Source organism: Ambystoma mexicanum, chromosome 9, assembly GCF_040938575.1.
Source record: "Ambystoma mexicanum isolate Mex_15411 chromosome 9, UKY_AmexF1_1, whole genome shotgun sequence".
NCBI lineage: Eukaryota > Metazoa > Chordata > Amphibia > Caudata > Ambystomatidae > Ambystoma > Ambystoma mexicanum.
The window spans coordinates 1,395,203,657-1,395,216,112 of record NC_090931.1 but is presented as its reverse complement, the minus strand read 5'-3'; positions in this window follow the sequence as shown (position 1 = coordinate 1,395,216,112).

The following is a 12,456-nucleotide window of genomic DNA, read 5'->3' as shown; positions in this document are numbered from 1 at the left end:
CCATCAGGGCATTATTCCGAGCAGCACTCCCTCTGAGATGAAACGAACGGGTGGGTTGCTGGGGTCGGGGGCACATGCCTCTAAAATTGGATTAAAAGAATTGCTGAGAGTGTACCAAGATGTTTACCCCCTTAGGGGGGATGGTGCGCAAGTCAATGCCCAAAATGCCCTCCACTAGGTCCCATGAAGTCAGGTGGACCTCGATGTAATCCATTGGGGAGTTCGCCAAGGAGCCCCTGGTACATTTTAGGATGTCCCTCCCGATTACCGAGAGGCACCTCTGGTCTCCCTAAACCAATAAAGGCATTTATTTCTGAGCGACTCAGCATCCTCAAATGCCCCTCTTATCAGATGTAGGACATTGGTTAGGTAGATCTTGGGGACCAGTGCGCCTCTTGGCACAATGATTCTTGCCTGTGAGCCTCTTGGCACAGTGATTCTTGGCTGCCCCTGGTGGGCCCCAAAGGGTGCAGGTTCGGGCCAGAAAGGGAAGGACAATGCCACAGGGCGAGGTAACGAGTAGGCGAGCCTGGTTGGGCAGAGGGGATGGCCTCTGAGAATGGCAGGTGGCTCATGTACCTGTGACCGCCAGATGCAGTCGTTCCTCGGGACATAGTCCCCATCTGTTATTGGTGCCCGCACCTCCACCTGTGCCCGGGGGTCCATTGAGACAGTCCAATGTCTTGCCCCCTACTCCTCTCAAAACGGGCCTAATGCTGGGCTGCTCCTGGAATCTTCCTGCAACAACCCTCTTACTAGGTCCCATGTTGGACTGGGCATTATTCCCAATGACAGGCCTGGGACCCCTCACAATGCCCCCAGGACAGTCAATCACGTTCTTGAGCACCCTTAGCTCTCCTATAACAGAGCTCTGCTGTTTTCCAAAGATCATGGTCAAGGATTCCACCAAGGTTGGAATGCACTGGTCAACCAATTTGGTCGCCAGAATGTCTGGGAGGCCATGAACGTGGACACAGCTACTAGGTACTGGGCTTGGGGTCTGAGAGTCTGCCTGGGTACTCATATACTGCTTAGTGAGAGGGAGAGCCCCCCTCTTAACATAACTTCAATTGCCTGGTGTACTTGCCTACCAGGACTTCTCTTAATTGATTCACAGTTCTTTGGTTATACAAAAGTGGTTTGCGTATGGTAGCACTAGTTCAAACCTCTCCCCCACACTGGCACCTCATGCACCAATATTGAACTAGGGGGTAGTCGTTGCACTGTGTCGTGTCTGCATGCCAACATTCTTCGTATTGGGTGTTGCGTTATTACTTTGACTTGACTGCATTCAAATATTCTTCTTATGCTTTTTTATCATTAACGTTCTCAAAGGTATTTAATATGAGCTTGCACGCTTGTTGGAACGCCCGGGGTCCCCAGCTGCTTTGGGCAGACTCACCAGTCTCTTCCTGCGTCTTCGACTCTGCCCAAGCCTTTGTGGAACAGCTGCTATGTTCGCTTTCCACTCTGGAGTCAGCGGAGGTCTCTCTAGCGGTCTGTGTGGCTCCGCAGTCACAGGCTGGCTTCCTCTCTCACTGGGACTGACGAATTCTGCTTCCATGAGCTGCCCAACACTCAGAAGCTTCTGCACAGCTCCTCGTGTCTCTATGGTTTTTCCTGCTCATCTGCGGCGTCCCTCCTTCTGTGCCGGTAACCTTTTCTGTGTGTCTCGCGTTTGTGAGCCTCCGCCTGGAGTCTAGCGTCCTCACCTGCACTGCTCGACTTCTGAGTGCGATCACCATCTTTAAATGTCCCGTGCACTATAGGCTTCGGACAACGACTAGCCTGCACATTGTACTTTGGGTACTTGTTGCTCTGCACAAACACTTGCTATTGTCTCAGTACCAGAGTGATTATTGGAGTGGGAGTCCATGGATGTCACTGGGCTTCTACTCTCAAATGTTTTTTCTCAGGAGGTTTACAATAAAACATTAGAAACAGAATGTAGTATGGGTGAGTTGTGGGTGTTTGTGCCAAAGGTGAAGGCCTGACTAGAATGGACCATTAGGAATTTGGGTATCAGAGGGTCTTCTACTGTGTCTCGACCAATGAAGCCAAAACATTTCCCCGGTAGTTGTCTCCTCCCAATGCGATCCTTCCTCATAAAGCCGCCCCCATGGTCAGGATCAGGTAGCGCTGCCGCCCCCTGGCCACACGGGAGGAGGGCACCACCGGGGAATCTGTGATGACTCCATCGGATTCATCACAGTAGGTTCCAGCAGGCAGCATGGCAGGATGGGAGGGTAAGGCACAGGAAAGGGCACCCAAATCCTCTAAATTCAAGAATGCACACTATAATCACAGTGTGCCCCCAACAAACATAAACACATTTTAACTCTGGCATACTGCTCTTTTAGTGATCTTTTCAGCAAGCTAGTCTCCAGCTTTTCCCCAAGATGGAGGCAGGGCAAAGTCTTTTCCTGAACACCAGGCTCTTATGCTCTTTCAGAATTGGTACACAACACAGTCTATTTTTTATAGGTATAACCAGGGGGTGTACGCATCAATACGCAGTTCAGGGCTGTCCAGTGTCCTTAAGAGTCCAGTAGTCCTTCCCCATGCCTAATTATCACTAAGAAAACTAAGAAACGATATTTATACATCTTAATCTACCTAAGCATTTACAAAAACATATACAGCAGTATAACGTGCACACTTTATATTACACGCATTGGCAGTGCCAATAGTTCTGGCATTTACTGCTGTTCTTTGCATTTTACATTTAGAGGTACCAGGGTGCAGGGAGGAGAGTGCAAAGTTTCAAAGGAGGATGCGATAAGAAGTGCAGGTGTTCAATAGAATGAGAAGGCAAATAGAGCAAGGCAAGAAGCTATTGATAGAGGGTGCCATCGATGATGAGCAAGAGCAAATATGAGTGAGAAAAGGTGAGAGTGAGAGGGTAAGAAATAAAGCAAGAGTGTGAGAGGAAAGGTGAGAGGAGATAGGGAGAGGGGGTAAGGTGGGCGGGTGGCTGATTAAAAGGGGCAGGGTGGGTAGAGGAATAAAGGGTGTAAGGTGCATGGTGGGGGTAAGGTTGAGTATTGTAAGAGGGGGTAGGATGAGTGGCGGTAGTGAGGGGGTAGGGTGGGTGAGGATAGAGAGAGAGGGGGTGGGTTGGGTGGAGATGGAGAGGGTCAGGGTAGAGTGGGTAGGGGTAGAGAGAGTGGTCCAAGGTGGGTGGTGGTAGAGATAGTGGAGTAGGGTGGGTGGGGGTAAATACAGTGGGGTAGCGTGGGTGGTTGACGGTACAGAGAGTGGGAGTAGGGCAGATGAGTGGGGGTAGGATGGGTGAGGGTAGAGAGAGTGGGGGTTAGTGGGTGGTGGTAGAAAGAGTGGGGGTAGGGTAAGTGAGCTAGGCTGGGTGGGGGTAGGATGAGCGGGGCTCTGCTGGGTGGGGTTAGAGAGAGTGAGGCTAGGGTGGGTGGGGTCGAGAGAGTGGGGCTAGGGTGGGTGGGGTTAGAGAGAGTGGGGCTAGGGTGGGTGGGAGTAGAGAGAGTGGGGCTAGGGTGGGAGGTTTGGGGTAGAGTGAGTGGGGCTAGGGTGGGTGGGGGTAGAGAGAGTGGGGCTAGGGTGGGGGTAGAGAGAGTGGGGCTAGGGTGGGTGGGGGTAGAGAGGGTGGGTGGGGGTAGAGAGAGTGGGGCTATGTAGAGTCGGGCTAGGGGGGTGGGTGTCGGTAGAGAGAGTGGGGCTAGAGTGGCTGGGAGGGGGTGGAGAGAGTGGGGCTATGGAGGGTGGGGGTAGAGGGAGGGGTTAGGATGGGTGAGTGGGAGTAGGGACAGTGGGGCTAGGGTGAGTGTGAGGGGTAGAGAGAGTGGGGTTAGGGTGGGTAGCTTTTAGAGCGAGTGGGGCTCGGTTGGGTGGGGTAAATAGTGGGGCTAGGGTGTGTGGGGGTAGAGAGAGTGGTGCTAGGGTGAGTGGGATGGCGTAGAGAGTGGGACTAGGGTGGGTGGGGGGGTAGAGAGAGTGGGGCTAGGGTGGGTGGGGGGGTAGAGAGAGTGGGGCTAGGGTGGGTGCGATGGGGCAGAGAGAGTGGGGCAAGGGTGGGCGGGAGGGGTAGAGAGAGTGGGCTAGCTTGAGTGGGAGGGGGTAGAGACAGTAGTGCTAGGGTTGGAGGGGGTAGAGAGAGTGGGGCTAGGGTGGGTAGAGTTAGTGGGGCTAGGGTGAGTGGGGGTAGAGAGAGTGGGGCTAGGGTGGGTGGGTAGGGGTAGAGAGAGTGGGGCTAGGGTGAGTGGGGGTAAATAGGTTATGGCTAGGGTTGTTGGATGAGTGGTAGTAGACAGAGTGGGGCTAGGGCGGGGTAGAGAGAGTGGGACTAGGGTCGGTGGGGGTAGAGAGAGTGGGGCTAGGGTAGAGAGAGTGGTGCTAGGGTGGGCAGGGGTAGAGCGAGTGGGGCTAAGGTTGGTTGGGGTAGAAAGAGTGAAGCTAGGGTGGGTGGAGATAGAGAGAGTGGGGCTAGGGTGGGTGGGGTATAGAGAGTGGGGCTAGGGTGGGTAGGTGGGTGGTGGTATGGTGGGTGAGTGGGCATAGGTTGGGTGAGGGTAGTGAGTGGGGGAGACAGTGGAGGGGGTGGGTTTAGAGAAAGTGGGGTAGAGCGGGTGGTGTAGAGAGAGTGGAGGTAGGGTGTGTGGGGGTAGAGAGAGTGGGTGGAGAAAGTGGGGCAGGGCGGAGAGAATGGGGCTCTGAGGCTGGGGGGTTGAAAGAATGGGGCTCGGGTGGGTGAAGGTAGAGAGAGTGGGAATATGGTGACTGACTGGATGGTGGTGGCTGAGTGGTGGTAGTTGGTGGCAGGAAATATTCAAAACAAATAGCCTCAGGAGGACAAAAGTAGCCTAAAATAACCCAAACATAACCGAACCAGCACATGCAGGGCCTGAACACATGTAATGAAGGGTGGGTGGGTGTAGAGAGAGTGGGGTGGTTGAGGTTAGAGATAGTGGGCATGGGGTGGCTGGTTGTGGAGGCAGCTTCGGAAGGAATTAGAAAAAGATTGCTGCCAAAAGTAGCCCAAGAATAGCCCAAATCACTACAAAAGCGTGTTCTTGAAATAACGTCCCGGGTTAATGCAGACAGGGGGGCGCCGGGTAACAGGAAAGGAGAGAAAAGAGGAGACCTGAGGTGAGAAAAGGACAGGAAATGGGTAGAGAGGGAAGGCTTACCCAACCCACAAAAGGGGTTTATAAACGCAGCACACCCAGGCACGCACCCTCTTTTCCAGGACGTGCAGCAGAGGGTAAGGGATGCCCGCCCGCCCGCCCGCCCGCGCCATTGAGAATGTTATGAATGATCATTGTTTAAATGATTTGTTTAAATTTACCGCAGAACTGTTGCAGTGGAGATACCTGGTGCATCCTGGCTGGAAGGGCTGTCAGAAACCACAAGGGACTGTGCAGTCACTGAAATTAACGGTGGCAGGGGCATAACCTCTGAAGGGCCATGGGACAAGTGGTGGGTGGTTGGTGGGGGGTTCGAAAGGGTTAAACAAATGTATAAAGTAAAGAATAAAGAAAAGTAAAGTAAAGAACAACTAAGGTGGGAGGCTTAGGTTAGGGCGGGAGGCGAAAGGGGCTAGCAAGGGACAAAGCACACTTGATCGGGGAAACCAAGTTAGTCGGGAAAGGGGCAGGGGTCAACAGGCACTGCAAAAGGGTACATCAGCTGGGGAGGTAGTACAGGAATTTTTTTTTTAATTTGTATATGGTTTCAAGAACCTTTTACAAACAAAGTTACATAGAAATTAAAAACATATTCATAATAAAAGCATTCTAGCAACAAAACGCATTTTTCCTTACATTATGACCACAAAACATTCACTACACATTTCTCAAACAGTATGGAAAGTAGATAATTCATAATGTTTCTCATTTAGGATTCCCAAACCCAAATACCTAATTTTGGGCGCCCAATTTCTTTCGACCTGAAGAGTTAAACAGTCCAACCCAATTTGCAAATTCCAGTGGACAGTGGCTTCAGAAAACGATGTTGCTTCTTTCTGAAACTTGCACCACATTTGTTGTTAATGCTGTTTCATGCCCAGAGATCAGTCTGTACCAGAACATATCTGACTCCATTCCCTCCTCCCTGTCCACAAATCTCCCAAACAAGGCCACTCTAGCAGGCCACGTGTCCTCGCATTCCATTGGCAGATGTTTTAACGTTTGATTTGATGGATTTGTACAAGTTGCACACAGTTTATGAGCTGCTTCTCCTTGCCTTCATTTGGCCAGTACCTCTCCAGTGTGAATTAGATTCAATCGAATTTTAAGGACGTTTTTTCTGACCTTCCAATCGGTGAATTTTACCAAACATCTCAGCAGATAGCCCAATTTCTTGTCAACTATTAGAAATGAATTTGGGGGAGACTGAGTTTTGCAGATTTTCAATTGTTATGATCCAGTCTCTCAGTTCCACTGCCCTCTTTAATTTTAGGGGATTATTGGTTAATGTTTCAAGATCAACGTCCACTTTTACAAGGATCTCCTTAGCCCTTATTTCCAAGTTATAGAGGACCTTTGATTTAGAGTGCTCAAGGTGAGCCTTGATCTTCTGTATAACGAGTGATCCTGTGCAGTGACAATCTGACAAAAGAGAGACAGCAGTTTCCAGTCAACAAGAGAGCCGAAAGATTTTAAGCCCAGCTCAAATCTCAAACTAGAAATTGGTGCGCTCATTGGTAACCCAAGCACTCTCTTCCATATAAGGCCCTCCATGTTTTGCCAATTTATATACCAAAGCAGCGGTTTGGCCTCTAATCCATATAAGATCACAGGGATACTTGATCAGGGGGAGAATCGAGAATTTACAATATTTGAAAAACCCCTTTTTCATTTGGGCAATAGGCTGCATGATTTTCCCATTCACATCTGATTCTACTTTATTTACTGCTGGTGATGCGTACACCATATAACCCAAATAAGTTATTTTGCCAACCCTTGGCATAGCCTGGCCCTCCAATACCCATTTAAAGAAGTGGATCTTTCTTTGTGTGTGCCTAAAGACAACAATCTTAGATTTAGTTGGATTGATAGACAATCCATTTATCTTGGCATACTCGCCTAACCTGGTCAGTAGACGCTGCAACCGTGTTGCTGTTTTATCCAGCAGAAGAATATCATCAGCGTAGGCTAGCCATTGGATCCTCCTCCCATTGATCACTGGGCTGGATATTGAGGTCAGAAATAATAGAGGCAAGGAAAGGGGTAAGAGAGAGGGGGAGTGCAGGGGAAACCAAGAGAGGCAGGAAGAGGGCAAGAAATGAAGGAACCCAAGGATTGGGTGAGAGGTCTAGAGACCCGGGGATGCAAGGAGAGGATAGAAGAGGACACCAGTCCCGGGGAACGATGGGAGGAAGGCAACACTACTGGGGGGGGGAGCAAGCAAGTGGGTGGAGGACAAGTCACAGGGGGTAATGGGACTGGGGCAAGGGTGGAACGCATGGGGAACCTCAGGGAAGAAGGTAAGAGGTCAAGAGACGGAGGGAATGAGTCAGAGGTCAAGGTACCAGGAGATAGGAGTGGGAGGTGTGAGAGCTCAAGATTCCTGGGCAACAAGGAATCGTGGAAGAGGGCGGGAGACCCGGGAGAGGAGGAAGAGGCAAGGCACCGGGGGATAGGAGTAAGGCACCAGGATAGGAGTTAGATGGATAAGAGTGCAGGACACCTGGGCAACGGGGAATTGCGCAAGAGGTCTGTGGACACAGGAAATTAATGATGTAAGAGGTCAAAGCACCTGGGAAATGGGGAAATGTGAAGAAATGTTCAGCAACCAGGAAAAGCCACTGATTAAGGAGGAAACCGCCGGGGAAAGGTTGAAATATGTAAGGGCACCTGCTCAGAGTGGAAACCTGATGATGCTCTGCCAAAAGCGGAACAACTTTAAGTTACCTCCTGCCTAATAAAGCAGCTGCAGCCTTTTCCACCCACAATATGAGTCCGGGGAACATTATTATGGGAGGGAGGTGGAGCAGGGGACATGTGGGGCCAAAGCGATGAAGAGACCAGCAGGTTCGAAAAATGAACTGGTACTCAAACAGGGTCGAGGGGCCTAGTTTGGGCTGTTGTGGCTAATCCCTGGAAGAAACGAAATCACACTTGTCAAGATGCCTTTGTTGACTGCCAGGACTTGCCAGGACTTGGCAGACTGCACTTCAGTCCTCGAACAAGACTCTGCGAATAATGCCACCGCGCGGCAGGTGCGCTGTCTGCAGACTGTGCCCGAGCTTCGACTTGCAGCAGTGTTATGTCATATTTGGTATCCCATACCTTTCCGGTATTGTCTGGTCAAGGTGCCAGATCCTATATATTACATAACACTGGGATGCAGTGGGCAGCTTCATAACTGCTCCAGCCTCCATGATGCTGCAGGCCATGGGGGAGGTGGACTTCCAGCTGCAGCAGTGTCATGGGATGTCCTTTGAGGCCAGCACCCTTCACCCGAGCCAGGACTCATTGCTGCACATGCATCTGCAGCTGCCCTTCGCTGAGCGCTTCTGGGGGGATGTTGCTGACCAGGACATGAAGGCGCTGGGGGATGCACTGGTGCAGAGCAACCAGTTGCACATGACGCTGACGGAGAAGCAGAGGAACCACCCAGCTGAAGGAACTGGTGAGTCAGGCCAAGCCCCTGGCCTCTGGGCGCGGTGTGAGTACCGTACCGCAAGCCCTTGACAGATGACAAGTCCTGGGAGAGGACCTGGGCATGCGCTGTGCAGAAGAGACGACCAGTGCAAGTTGCAGAGTGCACGCTAGTTCAGGACTGCAACGAGGTAGATGTTTTTTGGCACAATGGGCAGATATGCCCCATTAAAAACGACCCGGGTGGCAGGGCAAGGCATAACAGATCACTGCTAAAAGTAGCCCAAAACAGACAGATTGTACACCAAATAGCCCAAAATGACAAATCATTACACAGCTGGGAAATGGAAAGCCCGGAAAACTTGCTTCTTACAAAGCTGCAGATTGGAGCAAGTCTTGCTAGGGAGCTCCTCGTTGGGTAATAAGGCAGAGACGTTTGGAAAAATACATTTTAGTGTGTTGACCTTTTCATGACGTAGCATTACTGGTTGCTATGTCAACCAGATATTCTCAGTTCAGGACCCCATTTCCCTCTTGCTCTCTTTTTTAACAATGGCTTTGGCAAATGTGTGGCTTGCACCACAAACATTCGCCAAAACCAAAAAAGGTAGTACTTAAAATGGCGTCTTACCGTATTGTGGCATTGGCAACATGGACAGGTTGCTTGCTGGTCCAGATATCCTTAGAAAGTGATTCCTAGTGGTGGATCAGGCGCGTCCCACTGGGTGGGCTGCCAGTGCAGGAAGCACTGCAGAGGGTCCTGCCTCGAGTAGCCACATGTGCCCAAGCACTGGTCTGCATGAGTAAACTGCATTTCCCCCCAGGCGAACATGCCAGGAGCAGCACAGGTTGTGTGGGGGCAGCTGGTGGCCGGCAGGAGGACTTTAGAAACCTGGGCTGTGGCCATGGGTGGCCTGGGTTATTGAAACCAGCAGGAAGGAAGGGTTCAGTTGAGCCCCAAGTGGCATATGTCAGGAGGGACCCAGGTTATGTGGACGCAGGTCCACAAGGCCAGATCCGTAGAGGGGCAACTCTTGGGTGAAGAGGGAGAGCGAAGAGTGGTGCAGTCGCACAGGAGGATAATATTATTCGTTTTTGTTTGTTTTCATGTTCACCGCTGTACATACCTGGGGCTCTGGAAGTTTACAGGTAGGCATCAAATATTTTGCACACAATTAACACTTTGATATCTGCTTATAGCACGGTTACTTGATATCATAGATCTGACTTTGCATAATCTAAAAAGGAATCACAAAATCATGAGGACATGTGTGTTCCTTTTATTGCACTGCATTCTTCTGTTCATTGTAAACATGTCTTGGAATGCAGGGTTTCAAAAGACACACCCAGTGAAGGGGCTTCCAGTTTTGGTACTGACAGGAGATCTCCCAAATACTAAACACAGAAGGACACGGAAACCCAACTTTTTTGAAGACGCTAGACCTAAAGAACAAAGGTTTCACTAGAGACTTGGGTTTCATGTCTGTACCCCTCAATGTAATGCATGCATTAGAAATGATGCTCCCTTAGTAAAACATAGCAGTCACGTGGCGTTTGCCCAACCAACATGCATAGTAGTGGATAGGGCTTTTGGTAAAGTATTATTAAGCGGTACAACCACTGCAGCCAGTCAGCATTGGGCCCTCGGAATGAGCAGGCAGGTTTTGGTGCTTACATTTTCAGCAATGTAATTGAGCTTGTAAAATGAATGCACTCTAATACGTGCTTCTTCTGCCTGCATAACCCCTGCACTTGCAGACATTTCCACCCGTAACTGACATGTTACTTTTTTCAACTTCATTAGGCCCCCATTTTAGAAAGCACTTTCCACAGTATCCAGTCATTCCATCGAATGACAATGCATCTAACAGCAAACCATCGAATTTATTTCATCGAAATACCATTCCATAGAATGGCCATTTCGTTGAAAAAAATTCGATGGATCCATCGAAATGTAAAGGTATGATTAGGGATTAGATTAGGGTTAGGGTTGTTTTAGGGTTAGGGTTGGGGCTAGGGTTAGTTTAGGGTTACATTAGGGTTAGGGTTGGGGCTAGGGTTCGTTTAGGGTTACATTAGGGTTACATTAGGGTTAGGGTTGGGGCTAGGGTTAGATTAAGGGTTACATTAGGGTTAGGGTTGGGGCTAGGGTTAGCTTAGGGTTACATTAGGGTTAGGGTTGGGGCTAGGGTTAGTTTAGGGTTACATTAGGGTTAGGGTTGGGGCTAGGGTTAGCTTAGGGTTACATTAGGGTTAAGGTTGGGGCTAGGGTTAGTTTAGGGTTACATTAGGGTTGGGGCTAGGGTTAGTTTAGGGTTACATTAGGGTTAGGGTTGGGGCTAGGGTTAGCTTAGGGTTACATTAGGGTTAGGGTTAGGGTTGGGGCTAGGGTTAGTTTAGGGTTACATTAGGGTTACATTAGGGTTAGGGTTGGGGCTAGGGTTAGATTAAGGGTTACATTAGGATTAGGGTTGGGGGTTAGGGTTAGCTTAGGGTTACATTAGGGTTAGGCTTGGGCTAGGATTAGTTTAGGGTTACATTAGGGTTAGGGAACCCCCACCCCCAATATACAGAAAAACTAAAACGGTACAAGGAGCTGGCCAGTGCTGAAATTTCAGCACTGGACAGTGCCATGTAACGTTCTAAAGTTGCAAAAAAAAGCATGTAAATGCTTATTTTTACATGTAAAAGTGCATTTACATTGAAACCAGTACATCTATATTGTCGATGGACTGGTTTAGATGGAATTGCACTTTTACATGTAAAATATAGGTTAAGGATGCTTTTGCATTCAACGGTTTGTATTCAGTGCTTTTGTTTGTCGATGCTATTTTTTCGACGTGATCACTACGTGACCCTTTCCACATGTTTGAGGGAAAACACAAAGGACAGCACTGTTTTAATTCTGTAAATGAAAGTATCTCTTTAAACAATGCACTGTTTCAGACTGCTGTGTCTGCACACTAACGGCTCTGTGTTGTAGATTCACTGCTGTTACACACCATGATCACAGCACTGCATTCCTCTGATGCCAGCCTCGTGACACTCTCAGAATGTATCTCCTGCCTCACGTTTGCTTGGGTTCCATCTGACGAAGAAGCTCTCTAACACTTGTAAAGCGAATGCATTTTCCCCCACAGCATAATACTTTCAGTTAATCCAATAACAGGTATCAAAATCCAAATTTTGAGATTTTGTTTTCAAAACCACACTGGACACCGCGTCATACTTTGTGTACATGATGCAATGGATACTGATATGCGCCTACAACGGCGGTACATCTGCCAGATGAGGAGGGAAGAAGCCCGACTGGACAGTCACATCTTTTTTCTTACAGTCAGCAAGGAAGAACATCTAATGCCAAAACGACCCAGGATCCTGAACCCACTGACAACTGCACACAACAGGGAAAGCGCTGAGCAGGCCTGCAGAAAAAACATCAGCACAATGAATGGATCACCTTATTCTCCAACTCCATCGACATAAACAACCTCACAACAAGGCTACGACAACACACAACGGGCGCAGCACCGCAACCGGATCCTGAACTAGAAAAGGTTTATTAACAGACACGCAATTACTTATTAATTCAGAAGAACAAGAAACACAGTGGCCTACAAGGAACAAACCATGCCACCCTTTGTGGACGTGGAGAGCCCTTGGCAGCCCCCGAAACTAACACCCACTTACAAAACATAACCAACACTGTGAACTCAATGGGGGTCAAGGCTGCAAACCAGCTGTCGTTAATCAACCTGTCTCAACACCAACATAGAAGTGCTGACAAATCTGTGTGCTGTAATGGGCTGACATTCTGCCTCAATCAGGGACTGGACCAAATTCAACTTTGTGGAGACACTGAAAATTACATGCAACGGTTACG